Here is a 26,310-nt window from a genome sequence, read left to right as displayed (position 1 = left end):
ATATTGTTTTGTCCTAGGTTAGTGCTTGAAAGGCATATACCCTACCGCTTGCGCCACCACTTCCTCCCCAGTGATTGTATGTTTTTAATTATTGTGGTTACAAAATGTACTCAGTGTAATCTCTGGGTCCTATGGCAACTTTAACATTTTGAGGAATTGCCAAATTTTTGTTGTTATTGTTGTTTGTTTTTGGGCCATACCTGGTGATGCTCAGGGTTACTTATGTGCTCAGAAATTGCTCCTGGCTTGGGGGACCATATGGGATGACAGGGGATTGAACTGCAGTCGGTCATCCTAGGCTAGTGTGGGCAAGGCAGTCGCTTTACCGCTTGTGCCACTGCTCCGGCCCTGCCAAATTGTTTTCAAAGTATGTGAATCATTTTACAATACAGCAGTCTCTGAGGAGTTCAGTTTCTTCTTCTCACTACTTATTATAGTTTGTCTTTCCTTATGCGTTTTATTTTCCCCTTTGTTGTCATTGCAAAGTCTGGGGAGGTCACTAATTTGGCTGTGATATGGTTGAGTCATTTACTTGTGGCTACAGGAATTACTGTTGTGCCAGGGATCAGTGTAAGGCCTCATGCATGAAAGACAGGCACTCTATCACATTCCTGAGGCCCTGCTTTGCCTTAAAAATATAGCCTTGGGGCCAGAGCGATAGCACAGCTGGTAGGGCATATGCCTTGCATGAGGCTGACCAGTTTTGATCCTAGCATCTCATATAGTTTCCAGAGCCTGCCAGGAGTAATTTCTTTTTCTTTCTTTTTCTTTCTTTCTTTCTTTCTTTCTTTCTTTCTTTCTTTCTTTCTTTCTTTCTTTCTTTCTTTCTTTCTTTCTTTCTTTCTTTCTTTCTTTCTTTCTTTCTTTCTTTCTTTCTTTCTTTCTTTCTTTCTTTCTTTCTTTCTTTCTTTCTTTCTTTCTTTCTTTCTTTCTTTCTTTCTCTCTCTCTCTCTCTCTCTCTCTCTCTCTCTCTCTCTCTCTTTCTTTCTTTCTTTTTTTTTTCCAGAAGCAAATAAGACTTTAAGGGTCTGATTCTCTAGCACCCTGTCTAAGGGGCTCTTGGGCTAAGCCCAGACACTCAAATGCATCCTGAGGGATAGACGTGACCCCACCATCCAGGGACAATCTGCAGTGCCAAAGTCAAGCCACTGGCAGCAGGCAGGGGGCTCAGTCCAGTGCTGCCAGTTGCTGGATGGCGCCACGGACCGTCTTTGCGGTTCTTTCAAATTCTTTCTGTTTATTGCTGGCATCCATGGCAATTTTGTTTTTGGCTCTTTCTTTGTCCAACTTCAGGAATTCACTGAGGGTCAAGTCTTCAAAAGGCTTCTTGACACCCAGGAAGGCGCAGCTTGCCGAATGCTTCCTGTGCTCCTCTATGGGGTCATCGTCTGGCTCCCAGCCTTTAAGCTTTTTGAAGCAGAAGAGGCACTGGGTCAGGTCGGGCTCGTTCTTGGTCAAGCAGTGATGAACCGGGCCTCGGGCATCCACTTCGGGGTGCAGGTGCAGCCCTCCAGGAACGCTAATTGCCACCTTGTTTATAACAATACCTTTCTAGAGCATTCTAGAAAGTCTAGAAGTAAAACAATTGTGATTGAAGTATTTGACACATTGTCAGAGACCAATATGGAAGAGCCCCAGAGCCCTAAGAAACATCACGGTTTCCTATCAGGCATACATTCCAGGAAGCTTGTAACATCCTTGAAACTTCACTAACCCTGAGGTGTTCCTGTGCCCCTTATGTAAAGATGGCATGTAAAGATTACCTGTAAGATGTAATGCAGGCTGTTCTATCCTACTCTCTCTCCACCCCCTGTAAAAATTGTGCTTAAAAGAGCCTGTACCGATCAATAAACCGGAGCCTTGACAAGCCTCGTTTTGCTTGGCCCCCTTCTTTCTCCCCATTCTCTTTTCAGGCTGGGACCCCTCTATACCCACGAGTAACGGAGTCCTGCAGCTCAGGACAACACGTATTTATACACACACCCAGTGTTATGTTCGGTTAGTATAGCAAAAAAAAATAACATCACTGCTATTTTCTCCTTGTTTTCTTTGTAATACAGTTGTCTAGTATTGCATAGTGAAGATGCTTCTTAAGAAACACCTGGGTACCTCAGAGATATGTATGACTTGACACTTTACAGCAGCCGAAAATCATCAACAAAGAATCCTAAATGTGGATAATGTTTACATGCTTCAAAAAAGAGTTGTTTCAGTATGGTAGAAATCTGACAAACCATATAATGGGTCAATAAAATCTGTCCAAAAGTTTCCAGCTCAGAGGATGCATGTTGGCTTACAACTTGCTTCAACCTAAACAAAGTTGGGTTCTTGCCTCTTCCCTGCCCTCTTTACATGTCAAAGGCTCACCCTGATGGGACTAGTTCTAGATAGGCCTTTTGTCTTTGTGTGGAGTCTCACAGAAGCTTACATATTTAGTTCTGGTAATCTCTGGGGATTGCACTTTAGGTTGTGGTGCACCACATTTAGTTGTGGTGCTGCTAAACAGGAGTTACATTCCTTTTAGTTGTGTTTGCACACATTCTGGTAATGCTTTCCTGGGGTCACTGCAGTATTCACCTTAAGGGGGTCATACCCTAGCATACTTGAATACTTACAAAAACTGCGTTGCTTGCCTTGAACACAGCCAACTCAGGTTCAATCCCTACTGCCTAAGCACCATCAGAAGTGATCCCTGAGCATAGAACTAGGAGTAAATCCTGAGCACAGCCAGGTATAGCCTGAAAACAAAGCAAAAAATTGTGCTTGCTAGAGGTCAACCTTTTAATTGTGCTTGTGCTGTGGCATAACTGGAAACCACTTATGGCACTGGGAATCCCAGCAGAACTACCATGATCATGCTAGAACTACAAGGAAAATGTAGTGGTATCAGGGATAGAACACACAAATTCATAACGGCAAATTGGGTACTTTATTCACTGAGCTATTTCCCTATCTCCTCTTTCCACTTTCACAATGGTGCATTTGAAGCACATTTTTAATTTATCAAATTAAATTTAGTTTTCTTTTGTCACTTGTCTTTTAGTATCATATCTAAGTAGCCAAGGTTACAAAGAGTTCCACCTGTATTTTCTTCTAAATGTTTTTTTTTTTTTTTTTGGTTTTTGGGCCACACCCGTTTGACGCTCAGGGGTTACTCCTGGCTATGTGCTCAGAAATTGCCCCTGGCTTGGGGGGACCATATGGGACGCCGGGGGATTGAACCGTGGTCCGTTCCTTGGCTAGCGCTTGCAAGGCAGACACCTTACCTCTAGCGCCACCTTCCCGGCCCCTCTAAATGTTTTTTTAACAATAAAATATTTCACCTTTATTTGTAAATAATTTAAAAAACAAACTGTAATAAACATGGCCAAACAACAAAGAAAATTATTAGCTTCTATCAGTTATGGCTACAAAAAATAAATCATTTAAACAGAAATCTAAATTTGTCCCCTTCCTGAGAAATTAATACACTGTACATATATTTCCAAATTATTCTATTATTCTTTAGACAGACTCTTTAGACTTTCGATGAGGCACTTCTTTATATCTTAAGCTAACATAGTAATATTCAAATGTGAAGAACTGAACTTCATATCTAATAAAAATTTGATAATTCTATAATTCAAGTGACTTGAATAATGATTAAATTGTTGAAACATAAAATAGAAGTCTGTTATAACACAATGTCTTTTTTCTTTTTTCTTTTTGTTCTTCTAAATGTTTTATAATTTCAGCTCTTACATTTAGTTATTTAATCAATTTTGTGTTAAGTAAGGGCCTAACTTCACTCTTTTATATGGAGATATTAAGCATTCTAATATTTGTTGAGAAGACAGCTCTTTCCTTATTGAATGGTCTTGGCCCTATTTCTGAAAATCAAGTGACTGTACATACACACCTGATGGTGCATGGGAGGTCACCACATTCAGCCTTCTGGTTCTTGGGAGCATAGAGTCATATCTGTTGCTTCATTTGTTGCCATAGTCCCAGAACCAACTTTTTTTTTTTCATTTTGAAGAAAAATTTATATCAGATTGGGATTGAGGTGGTGAAGGAATAGTAGGATTTCTGAAGGGGGCAAAGAGGGATAGTATATAGGAGGGGCTATATACACTATAGGCATGCATTGTTTACAATTTAGGTTTGGCTCTCATAGAGGAGTCCTCTCTCTTTGTACTCATGCCCCCATAAAGACATACATTAGTGATCTATTCTTAAGGTATTGTTAAAGGTCTGACCCTAATAGGATGGGTCTGAGCTCTTAAGGACTGGTTGAATTAAGATAAATAATTAGCTTAGGTATAGCATAAGAAAGAGAAGAAGTGAGAACAAAAGATAAGAGAGAGGAGAAAAGAAAAATATGTAAATAAAGTAAAAATAAATAAAAAATTAAATAAATCAAATAAAAGAGATTGGGACAGTGCATCAGAGTTGGGAGGTTTTCCCAGTTTCTAGGCATTTCATCAGTGATGGGGTTGGGCCTTGCTAAATGAAGATTTCAGGGTTAAATAATGGCTGGAGCAGTTTAGGATACACATAGATTTTGCATTTCGAGCACTAAACAAGGTGTTAATGATGCCTACCTATGTATGTGGCTACCCTGTGTAGTATTTTCCGCTTCATCTTATGTATTGAAGTTCCTTTCCCAAAGAGAAACTAACAGTGTGAGTTTTATTTGACATAGATTGAATCGATGATGCTGAGGAAGAAGAAGAAAGGGGAGAAGGAAAGAGTAGGGAGAATAGAAAGGGAGAAAAAGGAAATGTTAATTTGCCAAAACATGTTTGATAAGTAGGTCCTGTAACATCAGTCTGTGGTTCGCAGTTGACTGTTTCAGTGGTCTGAATAATCATATGCTTTAGGTCTTAATAGAGGATATAAACCAGAGGAAAAGGGTATATTGCAGTGTTTTATAAGACATTTTCATAATAAAAACTGAATATGGTATTTACTATGAGCACCGAGGTGTAAAATTAGGGTGTCCACCCTTTTATCCAAGAATCCCTGTGGACAGAGAAGCTGAAAGGTTATTTTATACCTAGTAAGATTAAGGCATTAGAACATATTGTTAGGAAATGCTGCTACTGGAGCCTCTGACTTCCAATCATATTCTTCACCAGTATCTGTATATAAGCTCCCTAAGACATTATTATAGGTCTTTTTAGTAAAAGGCTGATTACATACCTGGTCACTCTAAACGGTTGTTTCTATTGTTGCTGGTTTCTTTATGGCATAATGGATAGTCAAGGCTTTGTGTCATTTCTCTTCCACTTGTTTTGAACATTTCTCCCCAGTAAATGCTGACAACTACAGTGCTTGGAGTTTTACCCTATTAGACTGTTCTAGTTATTCTTGGAGTATTATATGTATGTATGTATGGTGTATATTCTTTTTTTTTTTTTTTGGGCCACACCTGGCATTGCTCAGGGGTTACTCCTGGCTGTCTGCTCAGAAATAGCTCCTGGCAGGCACGGGGGACCATATGGGACACCGGGATTCGAACCAACCACCTTTGGTCCTGGATCGGCTGCTTGCAAGGCAAACGCCGCTGTGCTATCTCTCTGGGCCCTATATGGTGTATATTCTAAGTACCTCAGAAAAGTGCTATAATTCTGTATTTATCCTTCTTCTGGCTTTCTGGCTTACTTGATTTAACATAATATTTTGTAGATCTACCCATGTTGCTGCAAAATTCATGATTGTATCATTTCTAACTGCTATGTAGTATTTCACTGTGTATAAATAACACATCTTCATGATCCACTCATCTGTTGTTGGGCATCGAGGTTGGTTTCAAATCCTGGCTATTGTACTGAGTGCTGTGATAAATAGTGTAGTGTACACATACTTTGGGATGAATATCCTTCCAACTTAGGGATCGATACTCAGGAGAGCAATTGCTGGGTCATATGGCAGCTCAAGTCTGAGTTTACTGAGAAGTCTCCACACTGTTTTCCATAGGGGTTGGACAAGGCAGCATTCCCACCAGCAGTGGATGTGAGTTTCTTTCTTACAACATCCCCGCCAACAGAGAATGTTCTCGTTTTTTTTTTTTTCCTTTGGTTTTGGTTTTTGGGTCACACCTGGCAGCGCTCAGGGGTTACTCCTGGCTCTATGCTCAGAAATCGCTCCTGGCAGGCTCAAGGGATCATATTGGATGCCGGGATTCAAACCACCTACTTTCTGCATGCAAGGCAAACACCTTACCTCCATGCTAACTCTTCGGCCCCAAATTCCCGTTATTTTTGATGTCAGCCATCCTCACTGGTGTAAGGTGGTACCTCATTGTTCTCTTGATTTGGATTTCCCTAATGATGAGTGAAGGTGAGCATGTTTTCATGTGTCTGTTGTCCATCTTTCTCACTTCTTCGGAGAAGTATCTATCCATTTCTTCTCCCCATTTTAATATGGCTTTATCAGATTTTTTGGAGCTCACCTTTCTGAGTTATTTGTATATCTTAGATATTTAGCTCTTTATCTGACATGTTGAGTCCAAATTTTTTTTCCCATTTCATTAACTGTCTTAACTAGGGTTTCTTTCGCCATGCAGAAACTTTTTAGTTTGATGTAGTCCCATTTATTTAGTTTTGATGCTGAAGTTCTTGCCATTGGCATTCTATCCTCAAAGACTTTTTTGATATATAGGTCTTGGAGTGTTCTGCCTATTTTTCCTCAATAATCTTTATAGATTCGGGTCTGATTTCAATGACTAATTCATTTTGAGTTGACTTTTTATAAGGTGTGAGATACGGATCAATCTTTAATTTCTTACAGGTGGTTATCCAGTTGTTCCAACACCATTTGTTGAAGAGACTGTCTTCGTTTCATTTCAAGTTCTTGGCTCTTTTGTCAAAAATTAGTTGACTGTATAGTTAGGGGTTTATCTCTGGATATTTTGTTTTAACTCATTGGTCTGAGACTATCTTTGTTCCAGTACCATGCTATTTTAATCACTTATAGTAAAGCTTCAGATTAGGTAAAGAGATGCCACCCAGCTTCTTGTTTTTCAGTATGTATTTGGCTAACCTGGGTGTTTTGTGGTTCCAGATTAATTTTTATAAATGATTGTTCTAATTCCTTAAAAAAATGATGTCTGAATTTGGATAGGGATTGCATTGAATATATATAGAATTTTAGGTAAGATAGTCATTTTGACAATTCTGATTCTACTTACCCATGAGCCTGGATGTTCTTCAATTTCCTTAGGTCCTCTTCAATTTCTTTCTGAAGTGTTTTGAAGTTTTCATGGTATAGTTCCTTCACTTCTCTTGTAAGGTTGATTCCTAGGTACTTGATATTTTTGGATACTATTTTAAATGGGATTGTCTCCTTAATCTCTTTCTCCTCTACTTTGTTATTTGTATAGAGGAATGCTACTGTCCTTTGTGTATTGACTTTGTAGTTGGCCACTTTGCTGTATTGGTTAATTGTTTCTAGGAGTTTTACTGTAGACTCTTAGGGTTTTCAGTGTATATCATCATATCATCTGCAGAGATAGTTCCTCTTTTCCTCTATGGATTCCTTTGATTCCCTTCTCTTGTCTGATTGCTATTGCTAGGACTTCTAAAACTATTGAATAAAAGTGGAGACAGTGGACAGCCATGCCTAGTTCCTGATCTTAGTGGAAATGCTTTCTGTTTTTTTGTACTAAGGATAATGTTGGCTGTGGGCTTTTTATAGATAGCTGTAACTATCTTGAGGAAGGTTTCTTCCAGTCCTATTTTGCTGATTGTTTTCATCACGAATGGGTGTTGGATTTTGTCAAACACCTTCTCTGCATTGATTGATATAATCATGTGATTTTTGTCTTTCTAGTTGATGTGGTGTATGATGTTGATTGATTTGCATATGTTGAACCATCCTTGCATTTCTGGAATGAAACCCACTTGGTCATGGTGTATAATCTTTTTGATGTATTGTTGGATTCGGTTTGCTAAGATTTTTTTTTTTGTTTTGTTTTGGGTCACACCCGGCAGTGCTCAGGGGTTACTCCTGGCTGTCTGCTCAGAAATAGCTCCTGGCAGGCACGGGGGACCATATGGGACACCGGGATTCGAACCAACCACCTTAGGTCCTGGATCGGCTGCTTGCAAGGCAAACGCCACTGTGCTATGTCTCCGGGCCCAGTTTGCTAAGATTTTATTGAGGATTTTTGCATCTATGTTTATTAGTGAGATTGGTCTGTAGTTTTCTTTCTTGGCGGTGTCTTTGCCATCTTTGGGAATGAGTGCGATATTCGCCTCGAAAAAGGAGTTAGGAAGGATTCATGTTTTTTCAATATTTTGGAAGAGTCTGTGGATCAGTGGTAGTAATTCTTCTCGGAATATTTGATAGAATTCACCTGTAAACCTTCCGGATCTGGACTTTTGTTCTTGGGGAATTTCTTAATGATCGATTCAATTTCCTCAGATGTGATTGGCCTGTTTAGGCTTTCTACATCCTCCTTATCCAGTCTTGGAAGATGCTATTTTTCCAAAAATCTGTCTGTTTCTTCTGGGTTCTCTAACCTGACTGAGTATAGTTATTCATAATAAGTCCTCATGATGTGTTGGATTTCTTGGGGGGGGGTGGAGTCTCTTGTAATCTCTCCCCTTTCATTTGTGATCCTATTTATTTTGGCATTTTCCCTCTTTTTTTTTTTGAATCTTACCAGTGGTTTTTCTATCTTGTTTATTCTTTCAAAATCCAACTCCTGGTCTCATTGATTTTTTTTGTATCAGTTTTTTTTTTTTGTTTCTATGTTGTTTATTTCTGCTCTGGTTTTTATTATTTCTTGTCTTCTGGTTGTGTTTGGGTTTCTTTGCTGCTGTTTTTACAGCTCCTTAAGGTGTCCCTTTAAACTGCTGATTTTGTCATTTTCCTCTTTCTTGACATAGGCTGTATTGCTATGAGTTTTACTCTAATTAATGTTTTTGCTGTGTTCCACAGATTTTTGACAATTTGTCTCCCATTATTGTTTGTCTTAAGGAATCTTTTAATTTCTTCCTTGAGTTCTTCTTTGATCCAGCTGTTGTTGAGCAGCATGTTGTTTAATCTACAGGTGTTGTATTTTCTCCATAGCTTCTTTTTCAGTCAATCTTGATCTCTGTTGCATAGTGATCTGATAGGGTGCTTCTAATAATCATTATATTTGTGACTTTATGCAAGTTAGATTTATATCCTAAGGCTTGGTCTATTCTGGAGAAGGTTCCATGTGTACTTGAGAAGAATGTATATTCTGCTTTTTGGCAGTGGAGGCCCTATATAAGTCCATTAGCCCTAGTTCTTCTAATTTCTCATTTAGGGCTCTTATTTCCTAGGTAGTTTTCTGTCTGGTTGATCTGTCCAGTGGTGATAGTGGAGTATTGAGACCTCCTACTATCACATTTCCTTCCATATGCTTCTCCAGGTTTGCAAGCAAATACCCTACATATTTTGCTGGTTCTATATTTGGTGCATAAATATTGACCAGATTTAGTACCTTTTAGTCTGGTATTCCCCTGATCAGTAAGTAGTGGCCTTCTTTGTTCTGATTAATTTCTTGAGGTTGAATGCAATTTGTTCTGATATAAGAATGGCTGTCCCAGCTTTTTTTGTTTTCCATTGGCTTGAAAAATTGATTTCCAACCTTTTATTCTAAGCCTGTACTTGTAGGTGTGTTTTTTTGCAGCAGCAGAAATTCGGTTTTCGTTTTCTAATTCAGTTTTCTTCTATGTGTCTTTTAATGGGAGAGTTTAGTCCATTGACATTTAAGGAGATTATTGACAGAGAGGTCTGTTGTGCAGTGGTATTGTGTAGGGTGGTTTATTGTTACAGTCGGGAGAGTTTGGATTGTGTAATTAATCTCTTGAGTAGATCATTTAGAATTGATTTTATTTGCGCAAATAATGTGAGTTCTTTTTTGTCTGAGAATGTTTTTAGTTTTACCTCCTATATGAATGAGAGTTTTGCTAATTAGTGGACTCTAGGTTGGAAGTTTCTTTCATTTAGTTATTTAAATATGCCATTCCACTGTCTTCTTGCTTGAATTGTTTCAAGTGGGAGATCTGTTTTGATTCTTATGTTTCTTCCTTTGTACTTGGCTTTTTTCCTTCCTTATTGCTTTAAGGAGTTTATCTTTTTCTTTTTTTTTATTTGGATTACTATATGCCTTGATGTTGGTTTATTAGGGTCTATTTTATTGGGGACTTTTTTCACCTCCTGGATTTGCACCAGAACCTCTTTCCAAAGGTTGGGAAAGTTTTCTGCTATTATTTTCCTCACCACTTGTTCCTCTCCATTCCCTATTCCCTCCCCTTCTGATATTCCTACAGCCCATAGATTATTTCTTTTGCCTTTTTTCATTAAATACCTTAATTTTTTCCAATGCTTTATCTTTTATTTCTTTATTGGCTTCTTTGTCATTTTTGGTTCATAGTTTACTTCAAGTTCTTCTATGTGATTTTCCAATTGTGTAATTCTGCTATTATGGCTTGTTAAGATGTTTTTTACTTCCTTTAATTCCATTTGTATGGATTCTCTCATATTTTGTAAAAGTTCTTTTTGAGTTGGTTGATTGTTCATCTATGGATTTCTTGAACTTGATGGCTAGTGATTTCTTGATTTCTTTTGCCATGGCTTGCATTGCCGCTTTTAGGTCTTCATCTATTGGGCCCGTGTCTTTTGGTGGATTTGGAAACTTGCTAGGATTTCTCTTCATATCCCCAGTTGTTAGTGTCTTCCTTATTTTTTCCCATATTTCTTTGCATTTGGTGGTTTGGCTTGGAGCAGTGGTCCTCAAACTATGGCCTGCAGGCCACATATTGTATTTGTATCTGTTTTGTTTCTTCATTGCAAAATAAGATATATGCAGTGTGCATAAGAATTTGTTCATAAGTTTTGTTTTTACTATAGTCAGACCCTCCAATGGTCTGAGGGACAGTGAACTAACTGGCCCCCTGTTTAAAAAGTTTGAGGACCCCTGCCTTGGGGTGTACTGCCTTCATATTTCAGCCCTCCTTTGTCACCTGTGGAATGGAGCCAGGTCCCTTCTCTGGTGTGGGGCTCTAAGTTGGTATGATAGCTGTGGTAGCTGAGGTTTGGCCACACCCTCAAGACTCTTCCCCCACTTTACCTGCCAGAAGGCGTAGATCCCCTCTGCCTTGCACAACTACAACAAGGTTTCCCCCTTTATCTTGACCTGTCAGAAGGTGTGTCGGAGGTCTGGGCCTGTGTCAATTTCCCCCTCCCCCTCTACCTGTCAAATAGTATGGTTCACCTCTGACTGCGCCTGACTCCACCCTGTAATGGTGGAGCAGCTGCTGGAGTGTTGATGGTTGGGCCTGGTCAATTTCCCCCTCCCCTTCTAACTATCAGTGTGGTTCACTTTTGAGCGTGCCTGTCCCTGCCCTGATAATGGCCCTTTGCCTGCCTTTTTAAACTCAATTTTTGAATTAAATCACCATGAGATGCACAGTTACAAAGTTGTACATGAGTGAGTTTTAGTCACACATTGTTCAGCACCCTTCACCAGTGCACAATTTCCTGCCACCAATATCCCTAGTTTCCCTTCCCCTGGTCTCTCTGTGTTCTCCCCTGACCTCTCCCTCACCTCTACCTCTTTCTATGGCAGATATTTTTCTTCTGTATCTTCTCTATCTTACTATTTTTTTCTTTTAGACACTGGTTTGCAATATTATTACTGAAGGGGTATCGTGCATATCACTTTATCTCTTCATACCCAGTTCTTTTTTAGTGGGCACACCTGGTGATGCTCCGGGCTACTCATGGCTATACGCTCAGAAATCGCTCCTGGCTTGGGGGACCATATGGGATGCCAGGGGTTTGAAGGGCAGTCTGTCCTAGGCTACTGCCGGCAAGGCTACTCTGCACCATCACTCCAGCCCCCATACCCAGTTCTTGTCAGAAGTAATCATTTCCAACTTTCATTGGCCCAGTGGTCCCTTCTCTGCCCTAACTGCAGTCCTCTGTCATTTGTGGAAAACTTTATACCATGGACTGGCCCTTCTGGTCCTTGTTTCTATAGCTTTGAATATTATTACCATACTATCTTATTTTATATCCCACAAATGAGAGTGTCATTCTATTTCTATCTGTCTCTCTCTGACTTATTTCACTCAGCACAATGCTCTCTATATACATGACTTCATTTTTCCTAACAGCTGTACAGTATTCCATTGTGTAGATCTATCACAGTTTCCTTATTCACTTATGTGTTCTTAGGTCCTTGGATTGTTTCCATATTCTGGCTATTGTGAATAGTGCTGCAATGACTATAGGAGTTCAGAGGGCTTTTCTGCATCATATTTTTTGGGCCCCTAGGATCTATCCCTAGGAGCAGTATTACTGGGTCATATGGGAGTTCACTTTATTTATTTTTTAGGAATGTTCATATTGTTTTCCAGAATGTTGGCATTGTCAGAAGTGAATGAGAGTCCCTTTCTCTCCACATATGCTCTATCACTGGTTCTTCTTATTTATTTTGATGTGTGCCAGTCTCTGTTGTCTGCCTGTTTTTAATGGATTATATTTGCTTTTGTTATTGAGTTGTTTGAATTGTTCATAAATTTTAGATGTTAGTCTCAGTTATTGTGATTTATAAACATACTCTCCCATTCAGTAGGCTGCTTTTTGTTTTAATGTGTGTACAGTTTATTTGATATGGCCCTATATTTATTCTCTTTTGTTTATCTTGCTATAGGAAATAGGTCCATATATTTCAATAAGGTTGATATTGAAGAGCTGTAACTTATGTCTTGTCTACATATTTTATTGTTTTATATCTTCTAATAATTTTCAGTCCATTTTGAATTTTATGTATTGTGTAAGACTATGTCTGTTCTCATGCTGGTACTACGTTCTCTTGATCATTATAGATTTGTAATTAATATTTGATACTTGGATTTTTATCCTTTTTTGAGAAACTCTTAAATTTTTTATATTTTCATATAAATATTAGTATGTACATATCAAACAATGCAAAACATAAAATAATAGAGCAGTAATGTGTCAGGCTACAAAATCATTATATAAAATAAGTTACATTTCTGTGTACAAGTAAAGAATTAGAAAAGAGGAAATTGAAAAATTTCCTAGGGCAGGAGATAGTACAGTGGCCAGGGCACTAGCTAGCTTTGCTTGTGGTGGATAGCCCAGATCCAAACCCTGGCATGGCACCCTGAGCATTCCTGGAGTGATCCCTGAGCTCAGAATCAGGAATAAATTCTGAACAATGCTGGGTATGACCCCAAAACCAAAAACAGAAAAAAGAAAAAAAATTTTATTAAATATCACATAAAAAGTAATTGAATACCTGGGCCAGAGAGATAGTCTGATGATTCTTGCCTTGAATATAACTCATCCTGATTAAGTCCCTGGCACCATGTATGGTGCCTCTGAGCACTGTCAAGATGATATCTGAACTCAAAGACAGGAGTAAGTACTAGGATGTGGCCCTGAAACAAGCAAAAAAAATATGAATGCCTGGGAATCAACAGAGGAATTGAAAGATTTACATAGAAAGTGATGTTATTATTAAGTTAAGGCAATAGTTTATGGTGTAGAACACTTGCATAGCATGCATAAGGCCCCTAAATTTTATCTCTTGCATCACTTGGCCCCTGCTCATAGTTAGGTGTGACCATGATGACTATCAGCATTATGTGATTTTAAACACTGCTATCCCTTTACACATCAGTGCTATGAATAACACAGAGCCAGATCTGAGAATTGTGTAAGTCTTGCCCTCACTGCTAATCTGAATATTGCTAGAAGCAATATGGTGTGCTATGATATTGCTTCAGTGATGTTTTTGTTAACTTGAAACCAATTACAAGAAAAACAAAAAATAAACCAATGTGATACATGAAACTAAGATGCTGCACAGTGAAAGGAATTATCATTAAAACTAAAGGATATTTTAGTGAATCGGAGAAAATATTTACATACCATATACTGAAGGCTTATATTCAAAATATACAAGGATCTTATGAAACTCAACAAGAAAAAAATGACCTCATAAAAACCTCTGAAGAACTGAACATAAACTTCACCAATGGACATATATAGATGGTCAACAGGGATGTGAAACAATGCTCAGTTTTCACTTGTCAGGAAATAAAAATCAAAATGGCAATATTATATTACCTATATTTGAGAATGGCCTATATTTAAATGGTGTTGGTGAAACAAACCTTCATACATGATTGGTGGGAAGGTAAGTTGCCTAACCTGTATGGAAAATAGCATGGAGATTATCTCAAAATAGGGAGAATCCCACTAATTCCTCCTACGTATCTGTATACAGAAAATAAATAGGATGTATTATAATAGGTGAGAGCTCAACCTCTTAAATTTATCTATGGATATTCAGTTTTCTTAGAACTATCTGTTGAACCTTAAGCATGTGACATGTGGACTCTAGGAGATTATACAATGACTGTCCAACCTTGATCTCTGGACTCCAGACATAGAAACAACACAGCTCCCACAAAAGCTCCAGGAACCAAACCCCCTCTGGGACATCCTTAATACTGATTTGACGCCAACATGATACAGCTCTGATATCATATCCTAACAATGGAATAATGGCAACATCTGGACCTAAGAGCAGGTTGTCCTTACCTCACCATCTAACGACAAAATCAGAAGAGTTGTCATCTTATGATCAGCGCAAAAGCCAAGTTCACTATCTGCAGATGACTGACTGTGACAACCATCAATGGGCAGAACGTATCCTAGGTCCAATAAAAAAGTCCTATTCCAGAGTACAACCTACGATCTGTACAAAAACCAAGACTTCTAACTCCAGAGGTATGACAGACAACTGCAATTGAACGGGTCTCCTGAAAACATAACGAAAGATGCCATTCCAGGCTCCATCTTAGGTTCAGCACAATGACCCAAACCACCAACCACGGAACACTAATAAAAACGACAATGAAAGAACTGAACTTTGAGAGCCAAAAAAAAAAAAAAAAAAAAAAAAAAAGACTTCTTCATAAACTCCATTCCTTGACTCATGCAGACACCTAGATCTCTAGATACAGAGGTCTGGCTTTATCACTCATGACGGAACATATGTCTCCCATTCACCACAGAAGTATCTAGGGGAGAGTAAATGAACACACATGGAGTCTGTAGTTAATCCCATGACAACATGCTTCAACAGTAGAGAAACCCTGTATCACTAGGCCAAGGGAATTCACTTTCTAATTTCCCCAATATTTACTGTGCCTATGCAGAAGGAAAGAAAAGAAAAAAAAGGAGGGGGGGAACCAGCACAAATTTTAGTTTAGTTTTGTTTTGTTTTTGTGTTTCTTGGTTTTTTGTTTGTTTGTTTGCTTTTTTGGTTTCGTTATTGTCATTGTTGTTTCTTTTCTTTTTTTGTGCTCTGTTCTGACTTTTTTTCAGAAGCGTGATTATTGTGTGGTCCATGTGTCTATTACTGTAGTGCTCATTGGATTTCTTGTTTGATTTTTCTTTTCATTGTTCTTTTTATTGTTGTGGTGATCCTTTTCCCTTTTTCCTTTCTTCTCTCAAAACTGATGTTTAGATCCTAGAGAAGGACACTGCCCACTTTAGACCTGTGGCATTTTTACCCCATCCTATTTCTTCTTTGTCTTTCTTTCTTCCTTTCTTTCTTTCTTCCTTTCTTCCTTCCTTCCTTCCTTCCTTCCTTCCTTCCTTCCTTCCTTCCTTCCTTCCTTCCTTCCTTCCTTCCTTCCTTCCTTCCTTCCTTCCTTTCTTTCTTTCTTTCTTTCTTTCTTTCCTGGTTTCTTTCTTTCTTTTTATTTATTTATTTATTATACTTTTCTTTTTTCTTTTTTATGTTTTTTATTATTAATATCTTTATTTAAACATCTTGATTACAAATATGATTGTGATTAGGTTTCAGTCATGTAAAGAACACCCCCCTTCACCAGTGCAACATTCCCACCACCAATGTCCCAAATCTCCCTCCACCCCACCCTACCCCCACCTGTACTCTAGACAGGCTTTCCAGTTCCCTCATTCCTTCACATATTTATAGTAGTTCTCAGTGTAGTTATTTCTATAACTGCACTCACCACTCTTTGTGGTGAGCTTCTTGAAGTGAGCTGGAAGTTCCAGCCCTCCTGTCATTGTCTCTGAGGATTGTTGCAAAAGTGACTGTTATTTTTCTTAAAACCCATAGATGAGTGAGACTATTCTGTGTCTATCTCTCTCCTCTGACTTATTTCACTCAGTCTGATAGATTCCATGTACATCCATGTATAGGAAAATTTCATGACTTCATCTCTCCTGATGGCTGCATAATATTCCATTGTGTATATGTACCACAGTTTCTTTAGCCATTCATCTGTTGAAGGGCATCTTGGTTGTTTCCAGAGCCTGGCTATTGTGAATAGTGCTGCAATAAATATAGGTGTGAGGAAGGGATTTTTGTATTGTATTCTTGTGTTCCTAGGGTATATCCCTAGGAGTGGAATAGCTGGGTCGAATGGAAGCTCAATTTCCAATTTTTGGAGGAATCTTCATATTGCTTTCTATAGAGGTTGAACTAGACGGCATTCCCACCAGCAGTGGATAAGAGTTCCTTTCTCTCCACATCCCCTCCAGCACTGATTGTTCTCATTCTTTGTGATGTGTGCCAATCTCTGTGGTGTGAGATGGTATCTCATCATCATTTTGATTTGCATCTTCCTGATGATTAGTGACGAGGAGCATTTTTTCATGTGCCTTTTGGCCATTTGTATTACTTTTTTTTTATCAAAGTGTTTGTTCATTTCTTCTCCCCATTTTTTGATGGGATTAGATATTTTTCTTGTAAATTTCTGTCAGTGCCTTGTATATTTTGTAGATTAGCCCCTTATCTGATGGGTATTGGGTGAAGAGTTTCTCCCACATGGTGGGTGGCTCTTGTATTCTGGGCACCATTTTTTTTTAATTTTTTTTATTATTTTAATTATGACAACAAAGATGCAAAGAAAGAGGACAGGGTAAAGTTACAGTGGAAGCCCAATCACCCATAAACAGAATTCTCGGTAGTCCCATCGACGATATCCCAGCCTTGAACTTTCAGCCAAAGAACATTAAGAAAAACAAAACTGAACCCATGTACAATACAATTACTTTGTCCCTCAAATCCCCAGTTGTAGTACATACTATTTCTTAGCAGCACACAATATAATCTAAAGACATTAGACTTATGTAACTCCTTAAACATTGAGGGCAAAGTACATTTCTCTAGTTCCATGCACATGCTTACTAGTTTAAGTTAGCCTCAAAAGTTTTAGTGGGTTGTTTTTCTTAAGGATTGGAGTCAAGGGAACATAGTAAAAAACGGTATTAAAGTGGCATTTGTTTGCATAGGCCCACCAAAACATAAGGGATATGGAAAGGCAAATTATGGTCTAAATATAAGGAGACCCTACCCCTGAAGTTTCCTGGCACAGGACTGACTCTAGGCTCCAGGCACACTAGTTTGTCCAATTCAAGTCATCCTCTGTAGTGGCAATACACCTCCATTCCTCACTTAGTCTCTGTTGTTGTTGGTATCATGCTTCTGTATTAAAGATCCTGGAGTCTGCATATCCCATATTGTAGTCAGGATGGTGCGGAGCATCCTCTCATTTCACCTCACACTTATGGGGCAATAGAAAGAACCATGTCCTGTAGAGCAGGTCATTGTTGTTGTCAAGTCTTCTCAGTGTAAACGGAAGTCTCTTTTTAGGAGGTCGATGTCAGACCCTTGGTAGAGTCTTTCCTGGTAGAGGACTGCTTCCAGCTGTTGCTATAAAAGACCTTGGATGTTTCGTAGATAGCTTGCCTGGTTCCGGTGTGAATGGAGGATGCCCATTCTTCTGAGGCCTGTGCCAGGTCATTATATCAATGTTCAGGGTGTAAGGTACATTGTACTGAGATTTATTAGATAAGAACTTATCTGTATGTATGGTGTTTTCCCATTTTAATGTGTCTATGCAAACAAGGATCAATGCCATGAAGCGTTATTGGTGCATCTGGAGGCAATGGGAACAAGACGAGCAATTTCCATGACATAGTTCAATCATAGGCATCAAACTGAGGGACAGTTCCACCAACAATCCTTACTGAACAGCTTACAAAGAAAAGACAAGATGAAAAGTGGATAGAAACATCAAAGTAGAAGAATATATAGAGAGTTACATCATTTAAAGAAAATACCCATAAAATATTCAAAAGATATATGTGTTCAATATGTGTTCAATTTCTGTCCTTCTAAGTAGTTCTAGGATTTGTTAGATCTATTGTATGTCTTTGGTCAGAGAATAGAACTGTGTGTTACTGAAGTTAAGAAGAGTAAATCTGGGGTACTAATGGTTGGGAGTAGCATATGTTCGCCCTCGCGCGGTTTGCAAAATGTAGACTGGTATGAAATTGCCAGTGACAGCCTGAGTATAGCTGAGCAGCTATCTGCCACCCACCAGATCAATCTCCACCCCCTTAGCCAACCTCTGTAGCCAGCCTGGGAGTGGGGAAAACCCAGGGTGCCCCATCAGCTCCTTCCAGAAACCCACCTGGAGATCCGGAGGAAAGGGAAGGCCTGCCAGCTGCCCACCCGTGCTGGCTAAAAATCCTGCTCCAGGAAGGGAGAGAGACCCTCCCAAGCCTGAAGGACAGGGATTTAAGCCCCACCCTAGGCCAGGGTCCGGGCCCGGCCAGGGAGTGGGGAAAACCCAGGGTGGGCACCATTTCTTTTGAGGTGCAGAAGCTTCTCAGCTTCATGTATTCCCATCTGTTTATCTCTGCTTCCACTTGTTTGGAAAGTGTAATTTCCTCCCTGAAGATAACTTTAGTCTCAATGTCATGGAGTGTTTTACCTACGTGTTGTTCTATATACCTTATGGTATCAGGTTTGATATCAAGGTCTTTAATCCATTTGGATTTTACCTTCGAACATGATGTTAACTGGGGGTCTATGTTCACTTTTTTGCAAGTGGCTAACCAGTTCAGCCAGCACCATTTGTTGAAGAGGCTTTCCTTGATTCACTTAGGATTTCTTGCTCCTTTGTCAAAAATTAGGTGCTTATATGTCTGGGGAACATTTTCTGAGAACTCAAGCCTATTCCACTGATCTGAGGATCTGTCTTTAGTCCAATACCATACTGTTTTGATAACTATTGTTTTGTAGTACAGTTTAAAGTTGGGGAAAGTAATGCCTCCCATATTCCTTTTCCCTAGGAATGCTTTAGCTATTCGAGGGTGTTTATTATTCCAGATGAACTTCATAAGTATTTGATACACCTCTTTGAAGAATGCCATGGGTGTCTTTAGAGGGTTTGCATTAAATCTGTATAATGCTTTGGGAGTATTGCCATTTTAATGATGTTAATCCTGCCAATCCATGAGCAGGGTATGTGTTTCCATTTCCAGGTGTCTTCTCTTATTTCTTGGAGCAGGGCTTTGTAGTTTTCTTTGTATAGGTCCTTCACGTCTTTGGTCAAGTTGACTCCAAGATATTTGAGTTTGTGTGGCACTAATGTGAATGGGATTGCCTTCTTAACGGTTATCTCTTCCCTATCATTATTGGTGTATAAAAAGGCCATTGATTTCTGTGTGTTAATTTTGTAGCCTGCCACCTTGCTATCTGAATCTATTGTTTCTAGAAGCTTTTTGGTAGAGTCTTTAGGATTTTCTAAGTAGAGAATCATGTCATCTGCAAACAGTGAGAGCTTGACTTCTTCCTTCCCTTGATATCTTTTTCTTGCCTGATACCTATAGCAAGTACTTCCAGTACTATGTTGTAGAGGAGTGGTGAGATCGGACAGCCTTGTCTTGTACCAGAATTTAGAGAAAAGACTTTTAGTTTTTCTCTATTGAGGATAATATGTGCCATTGGCTTGTGGTAGATGGCTTTAACTAGATTGAGAAAGGTTTCTTTCATTCCCATCTTGCTGAGAGTTTTGATCAAGAATGGGTGTTGGACCTCATCAAATGCTTTCTCTGCATCTATTGATATGATCATGCGATTTTTATTTTTCTTGTTGTTGATGTTTTGTATTATGTTGAGAGATTTACGGATGTTAAACCATCCTTGCATTCCTGGGATAAAACCTACTTGGTTGTAGTATATGATATTCTTGATGATGCATTGGATCCTATTTGCCAGGATTTTTTTGAAGATCTTTGCATCTGCATTCATCAGGGATATTGGTCTGTAATTTTATTTTTTGGCAGCATCTCTGTCTGATTTTGGTATCAAGGTGATGTTGGCTTCATAAAAGCTGTTTGGGAGTGTTCCCGTTTTTTCAATTTCATGGAAGAGCCTGGCTAGGATTGGTAGTAGCTCCTCTTGAAAGGTTTAAAAGAATTCATTAGTAAATCCATCTAGGCCTGGGCTTTTCTTTTTGGGCAGATGTTTGATTACAGTTTCAATTTCCTCCATAGTGATGGGGGTGTTTAGATATGCTACATCCTCCTTACTTAACCATGGAAGGTTATAAGTGTTCAAGAATTTATCCATTTCTTCTAGGTTCTCATGTTTAGTATCATAAAGTTTCTCAAAGTAGTCTCTGATTACCCTCTGGATCTCTGCAATATCTGTCGTGATCTCCCTCTTTTCATTTCTAATACGGGTTATCAGGTTTCTCTCTCTTTCTTTGTGAATTTTGCCAATGGTCTATCAATCTTGTTTATTTTTTCAAAGAACCAACTTCTGTTTTCGTTGATCTTTTGGATAGTTTTTTGTGTTTCTACTTCATTGATTTCTGCTTTCAGCTTTGTTATTTCCTTCTGTCTCCCTATTTTTGGTTCCTTTTGTTGGTCATTTTCTAATTTTATGAGCTGCGTCATTAAGTTATTTAGGTATGCTCCTTCTTCCTTCCTGATGTGTGCTTGCAAAGCTATAAATTTTCCTCACAGCAAAAGGACACTTTTGCTGTGTCACATAGATTCTGGCAGTTTGTGTTTTCATTATCATTTGTTTTCAGGAAAGTTTTGATTTCCTCTCGGACCCACTGGTTGTTCAGTAGCAGGCTGTTTAATTTCCAGTTGTTAAAGTTTTTCTTCTGTGTCCCTTTTAGTTCACATCTAATTTCAGAGCCTTGTGGTCAGCAAAGGTAGCCTGCAAGATTTCTATCCTCTTGATTTTAAGAAGGTATATTTTATGTGTCAGCATGTGGTCTATCCTGGAGAATGACCCATGTACATTGGAGAAGAATGTGTATCCAGGATTTTTGGGGGGGGAGTATCCCCCCCCCAAAAAAATATATATATACACACTAGTCCTCTTTCTTCCATTTTTTTTTTCAGGGCTAGTATATTTTTGTTGGGTTTTGGTCTGGTTGATCTATCAAGTGTTGACAGGGCCATGTTGAGGTCGCCCACAATTATTTTGTTATTATTGATGTCTTCTTTCAGATTTGTCAGTAATTGTATTAGATAATTTGCTGGTCTCTCATTGGGTGCATATATGTTTAATAGTCTGATTTATTCCTGTTGCACATATCCCTTGATTAGCACATAGTGTCTATCTTTGTCCCTTACCACTTTTCTGAGTATAAAGTTGGTGTCATCACATATTAATATGGCCACCCCAGCTTTTTTGAGGGTGTTGTTTTCTTGGATGATTTTCCTCCAGCCTTTGATTTTGAGTTTATGTTTGTTCTGACTATTCATGTGTGTTTCTTTTAGGCAGCAGAAGGTTGGATTCATCTTTTTGACCCATTTTGCCACTTTATGTCTTTTAATTGGTGAATTTAGTTCATTGACATTGAGTGAGATGATTGTCGTAGGATTTACTGTCATCTTTGTAGATAAGTTTGCTATGTTTGTTGGTCTCTCTTGTCTTAGAGTAGACCTGTCAGTTTTTCCTTTAAGGCTGGTTTTTCATCTTTGAAGTTTATGAGCTGTTGTTTATCCATGAAGCTGGTTGGGCTGGGTGCAGTATTCTCGGTGAGGCTTCCATTTCATTCAGTCTTGTCACAATATCCCACCACTGTCTTCTGGCCTTGAGAGTTTCTTGTTACATGTCTGCTGTGAGTCTTAAGGATGCTCCTTTGAATGTAATTTCCCTTTTTGATCTTGCTGCTTTTAGTATTCTATATCTGTGGGATTTGTCATTGTAACAATGATGTGTCTTGGAGTGTTTTTCTTCGGGTCTCTTTTAGCTGGTACTCTTCAGGCATGCAAGATTTGATTACACGTAGTTTAACTCTGGGGGTATCTCTTTGATGATGTCTTTGACAGTTGATTCTTCCTGGGGAGCTCCTACCTGGCCTCTGGGACTCCAATGATTCTTATGTTGTTTCTGTTGAGTTTATCAAAGACTTCTATTTTCATCTGTTCACATTCCTTGAGTACTTTTCCCATTGCATGATCGCTTGTCTTAAGGTTCTTTTCCAATTTCTTCTGCTGTGTTGAGTTTTTCTGCATCTCATCTTCCAGCACGTTGATTCTGTCCTCAGCTGCTGTTAACTTGCTGGAGAGGCTATCCACTGAGTTTTTCAGTTGAGCTACCGTGTTTTTCAGATCTGTTATTTCAGTTTGGAGTTTTCTGATTTCTGTCTTTGTGTTCTGTTCAGATCGATTTATGCTTTCTTTGAGTTCTACAAACATCTTCCATATTTTTATTCTAAGCTCCTTATCCGAGAAGTTAATCAGATGGTTGGAATTTTTTGGGTCATCCGAGCTATTGTCTCCATTCCTGTGCATGGTGTTTGCCTGCAAGGTTTCCCCATTGTCAAGCTTGTAGTGTGATTTTTTTTCTGCATGTTGTGGTAGGGTTTATTGGTTAGAAAGAGTGCACGGCCGCGAAGTGAAGTGGAGGGCCGCACTCTTCTGGGGCCTCTAGGTGACAGTTTTTGGGGGTTTACTTCCCAAGCCTCAGAGGAGAGCTTCAAGAATTCAGGAAAGACAGAGAAGCACAGGAAAGAGTTCCCTTCAGGTCCTCAGGGTCATCAGAAGCACAGCAGGGCGGAGTCTCCATAGGTAGAGAGACCAGCACTCTGCCTGGCAAACCCCCGCAGCCAGCCAGTTCTTACTCACTCGCTGCTAGGCAGCTTCAGAATGCAATTTTTGGGGGGTTCGCTTCCCAGGGCTCTGAGGAGAGCTTCAAGAATTCAGGAAAGACAGAGAAGCACAGGAAAGAGTTCCCTTCAGGTCCTCAGGGTCATCAGAAGCTTCTTCCTTCCTTCCTTCCTTCCTTCCTTCCTTCCTTCCTTCCTTCCTTCCTTTCTTCCTTCCTTCCTTCCTTCCTTCCTTCCTTCCTTCCTCCCTTTCTTCCTCCCTCCCTCCCTCCCTCTCTCCCTCCCTTCCTCCCTCCCTTCTTTCCTTCCTTCCTTCCTTCCTTCCTTCCTTCCTTCCTTCCTTCCTTCCCTTCTTTCCTTCCTTCCTTCCTCCCTCCCTTCCTTCCTCCCTTCCTTCCTTCCTTCCTTTCTTCCTTCCTTCCTTTCTTCCTCCCTTCCTTCCTTTCTTCCTTCCTTCCTTTCTTCCTCCCTCCCTCCCTCCCTCCCTCCCTTCCTTTCTTCCTCCCTCCCTCCCTCCCTCCCTCCCTTCCTTTCTTCCTTCCTTCCTTCCTTCCCTTCCTTCCTTCCTTCCTTCCTTCCTCCCTTCCTTCTTTCCTCCCTCCCTCCCTTCCTTCCTTCCTTCCTTCCTTCCTTCCTTCCTTCCTTCCTTCCTTCCTTCCTCCCTTCCTCCCTCCCTTCCTTCCTTCCTTCCTTCCTTCCTTCCTTCCTCCCTCCCTTCCTTCCTTCCTTCCTTCCTTCCTTCCTTCCTTCCTTTCTTCTTTCCTCCCTCCCTCCTCCCTCCTTCCTTCCTTCCTTCCTTCCTTCCTTCCTTCCTTCCTTCCTTCCTTCCTTCCTTCCTTCCTTCCTTCTTTCCTCCCTCCCTCCTCCTTCCTTCCTTCCTTCCTTCCTTCCTTCCTTCCTTCCTTCCTTCCTTCCTTCCTTCCTTCCTTCCTTCCTTCCTTCCTTCCTTCCTTCCTTCCTTCCTTTCAAACAGTACCACATAACTGGAACCATCTTGCTCTGCTCTCAAATTGAGAGGGAAATAACAGAGGGTACGAAGTCCAAATAGCTGTATGATCATTAAATAGTAATAAAAATGATCAGACATAATCACCAAATCCAAAGCCAACAACAACAAAATTGATACCCAATCTACAACAAGCTAGATACAGAGGGAATCACTTATACTAGCAGCCTGGGGAGTCAGGGAGGGGGGTTTAGATGCATGCTGGGGAGGGAGATCAACTTCGGTGGTGGGAATTTCCCTGCTTCAATGTTAATATGTACCTAAAATATTACTATGAAAGATATGTAATCCACTTTGATCAAAAATTAAAAAAAAAAGAACTATTTGTTGAAAGACTTTTCTTGATATTGCATGGTTTGGTATGATGGCCACAAATTGTCATCAAGGTCTCAGAATATTTTGTATTCTACTATCTTGAGATTTGGCATGTAATTTTCAATGTCAAGCTTTCCTTATGTTCAAAAGATAGCCAATGAGATTTCAGCCATCACATCTGGTTCCTGATGGAACAAGGAATTTGAGAAGAGCAAAAGACAACTCCAAGCTAAGTCCTGTTCCTGGAAGTCCCACACAACAATTCCCACTTACATTTATTGGCTATTTCTAGCTGAAAAGCAGATTAAGAAATAGTCTACACTATCTCCAATAAAGTTGAGATTGTTTCTATCATCTAGGAAAGAGGAGAGAATAAATATTTGGAGGACAATTGGCATTACTGCTACAACAAATATCAGCAAATCTGGGTTTAAGCTTCTGCAATGCAACATTATGTGTGTGACTTTAAACAAGTCACTTAGATTTTTTTCACCTACTTCCTACATCAATAAAGGTTAGCATAAAAGCAATCATTTTTGGGTCAGAGGCATGGTATAAGGACTAAAGCACTTGGTTTGCATTTAACTGACCCTATTCCTACCCCTTGCACTTCTACTGGGGAAGTCTCTAATGCTGCCTTTGCACTGACTGGATCTAGAGTGGGTTCACATGACACCCTGACAACTTGGTAGCAGCAACATAGGGTTCTCTGCATTGCCACCTAACGGTGAGATGAAATCAGAAGATGCTCTGTGTCAACCTGACTTCAACATAGAATCTTACAAAAAAACAGTATCTCTAACTACAGACACCTGACCATGACAACCATGATCGAAAACTTTTACTGGGCCCACAAAGAAAGACTTTGGGGTTAGACAACTTAGTATGCCCGGGGTCTATAGTTGGTCTTATGGCAGGATGCTTCATGGGTTGCGTCTGTTTTTGAGGCCAAAGGGTTTTCCTTTCTATTTCCCCATCTTTTGCTGTGCCTATGCAAACAAAACAAAATGAAACCAAAAATTAAAAACAAACTAAACCCTGTCTTTTATTCTTTAATTTTCTTTTATTTTTTATTATTTTGTAAATCCTTTTTTATAGAATCTTGAAACACAGATTACTTTGTTTTACTACATATTTATGCATTTTTCTATGAAACTAAGATGAAAGGGGGTTAGGACCAAGTGGTCTCAGATGCATTGGTGGAGAAAAAAATAAGGACAGAACTAAATTTCCAAGCCAGGAGCCGGAGAGATAGCATGGAGGCAGAGTGTTTGCCTTGAATGCAGAAGGACAGTGGTTCGAATCCGGCATCTCATATGGTCCCCCAAGCCTGCTAGGGGCAATTTCTGAGTGTATTGCCAGGAGTAACCTCTGAGTGCTGCTGGGTGTGACCCCCCCAAAAAAAAAGAAAAAAAAAGAAAAAATTGCAATCCAAAGTCAAGGACTGTAGAATCAAGGACCTAACTTTTAACAATCTAAACTTAAATAGGCCTGTTATACTGGCAGGCCAGGGGCCAAAGGGTGGTAGTATAGGATGTACTCTGGGTCCATTGGTGAAGGGAGGTTGCCTCTGGTGGTGGGAATGGCCCTGACTCATTGTATATCTGATATTCAACTATGAATAATTTTCTAGATCACAATTGTTTCAATAAAATAAAATAAAGTAAAATAAAATAAAAAAGTAGTTGGTATAACACAGGTTTAGATCATTCTTTTAATTAAAGTCCTAATAATCTTACAGTGGGAGAAGGCATTGATAGTCAAATTTTTAAAAAGAGATCATGCTCTTGGCATGTAATTTTCTTTCTAAAAATACTCATTTTTAGTTTCTAAAATACCAAAGATAATGATTAAGTCATCAGGATTACAATTTACAACACTATTATTTTTCTCCTAGTCGCTGAATCTGTCTAAATTCTCTGGATCTTCTTAATTCATCATTGGGGTGGAGGAATCTCATTTTAGAATCACATATTTGCAGTTGTATTTTATGATAGATGACAGCACCAATTAAAAAGAAGGTAG

At 39.4% G+C, this 26,310-nt stretch overlaps 1 pseudogene; it reads right to left on the bottom strand.

Moving 5' to 3' along the window:
- Window positions 1-1,108: 1,108 nt before the first annotated feature.
- LOC126033422 (baculoviral IAP repeat-containing protein 5-like) overlaps window positions 1,109-26,310 on the bottom strand; it is a 64,894-nt pseudogene continuing 39,692 nt past the window's right edge.

This window comes from Suncus etruscus, chromosome 17 (genome assembly GCF_024139225.1).
Source record: "Suncus etruscus isolate mSunEtr1 chromosome 17, mSunEtr1.pri.cur, whole genome shotgun sequence".
Taxonomy (NCBI): domain Eukaryota; kingdom Metazoa; phylum Chordata; class Mammalia; order Eulipotyphla; family Soricidae; genus Suncus; species Suncus etruscus.
The sequence above is the reverse complement of the archived record's forward strand: the minus strand, read 5'-3'. Positions and strand labels throughout refer to the sequence as shown.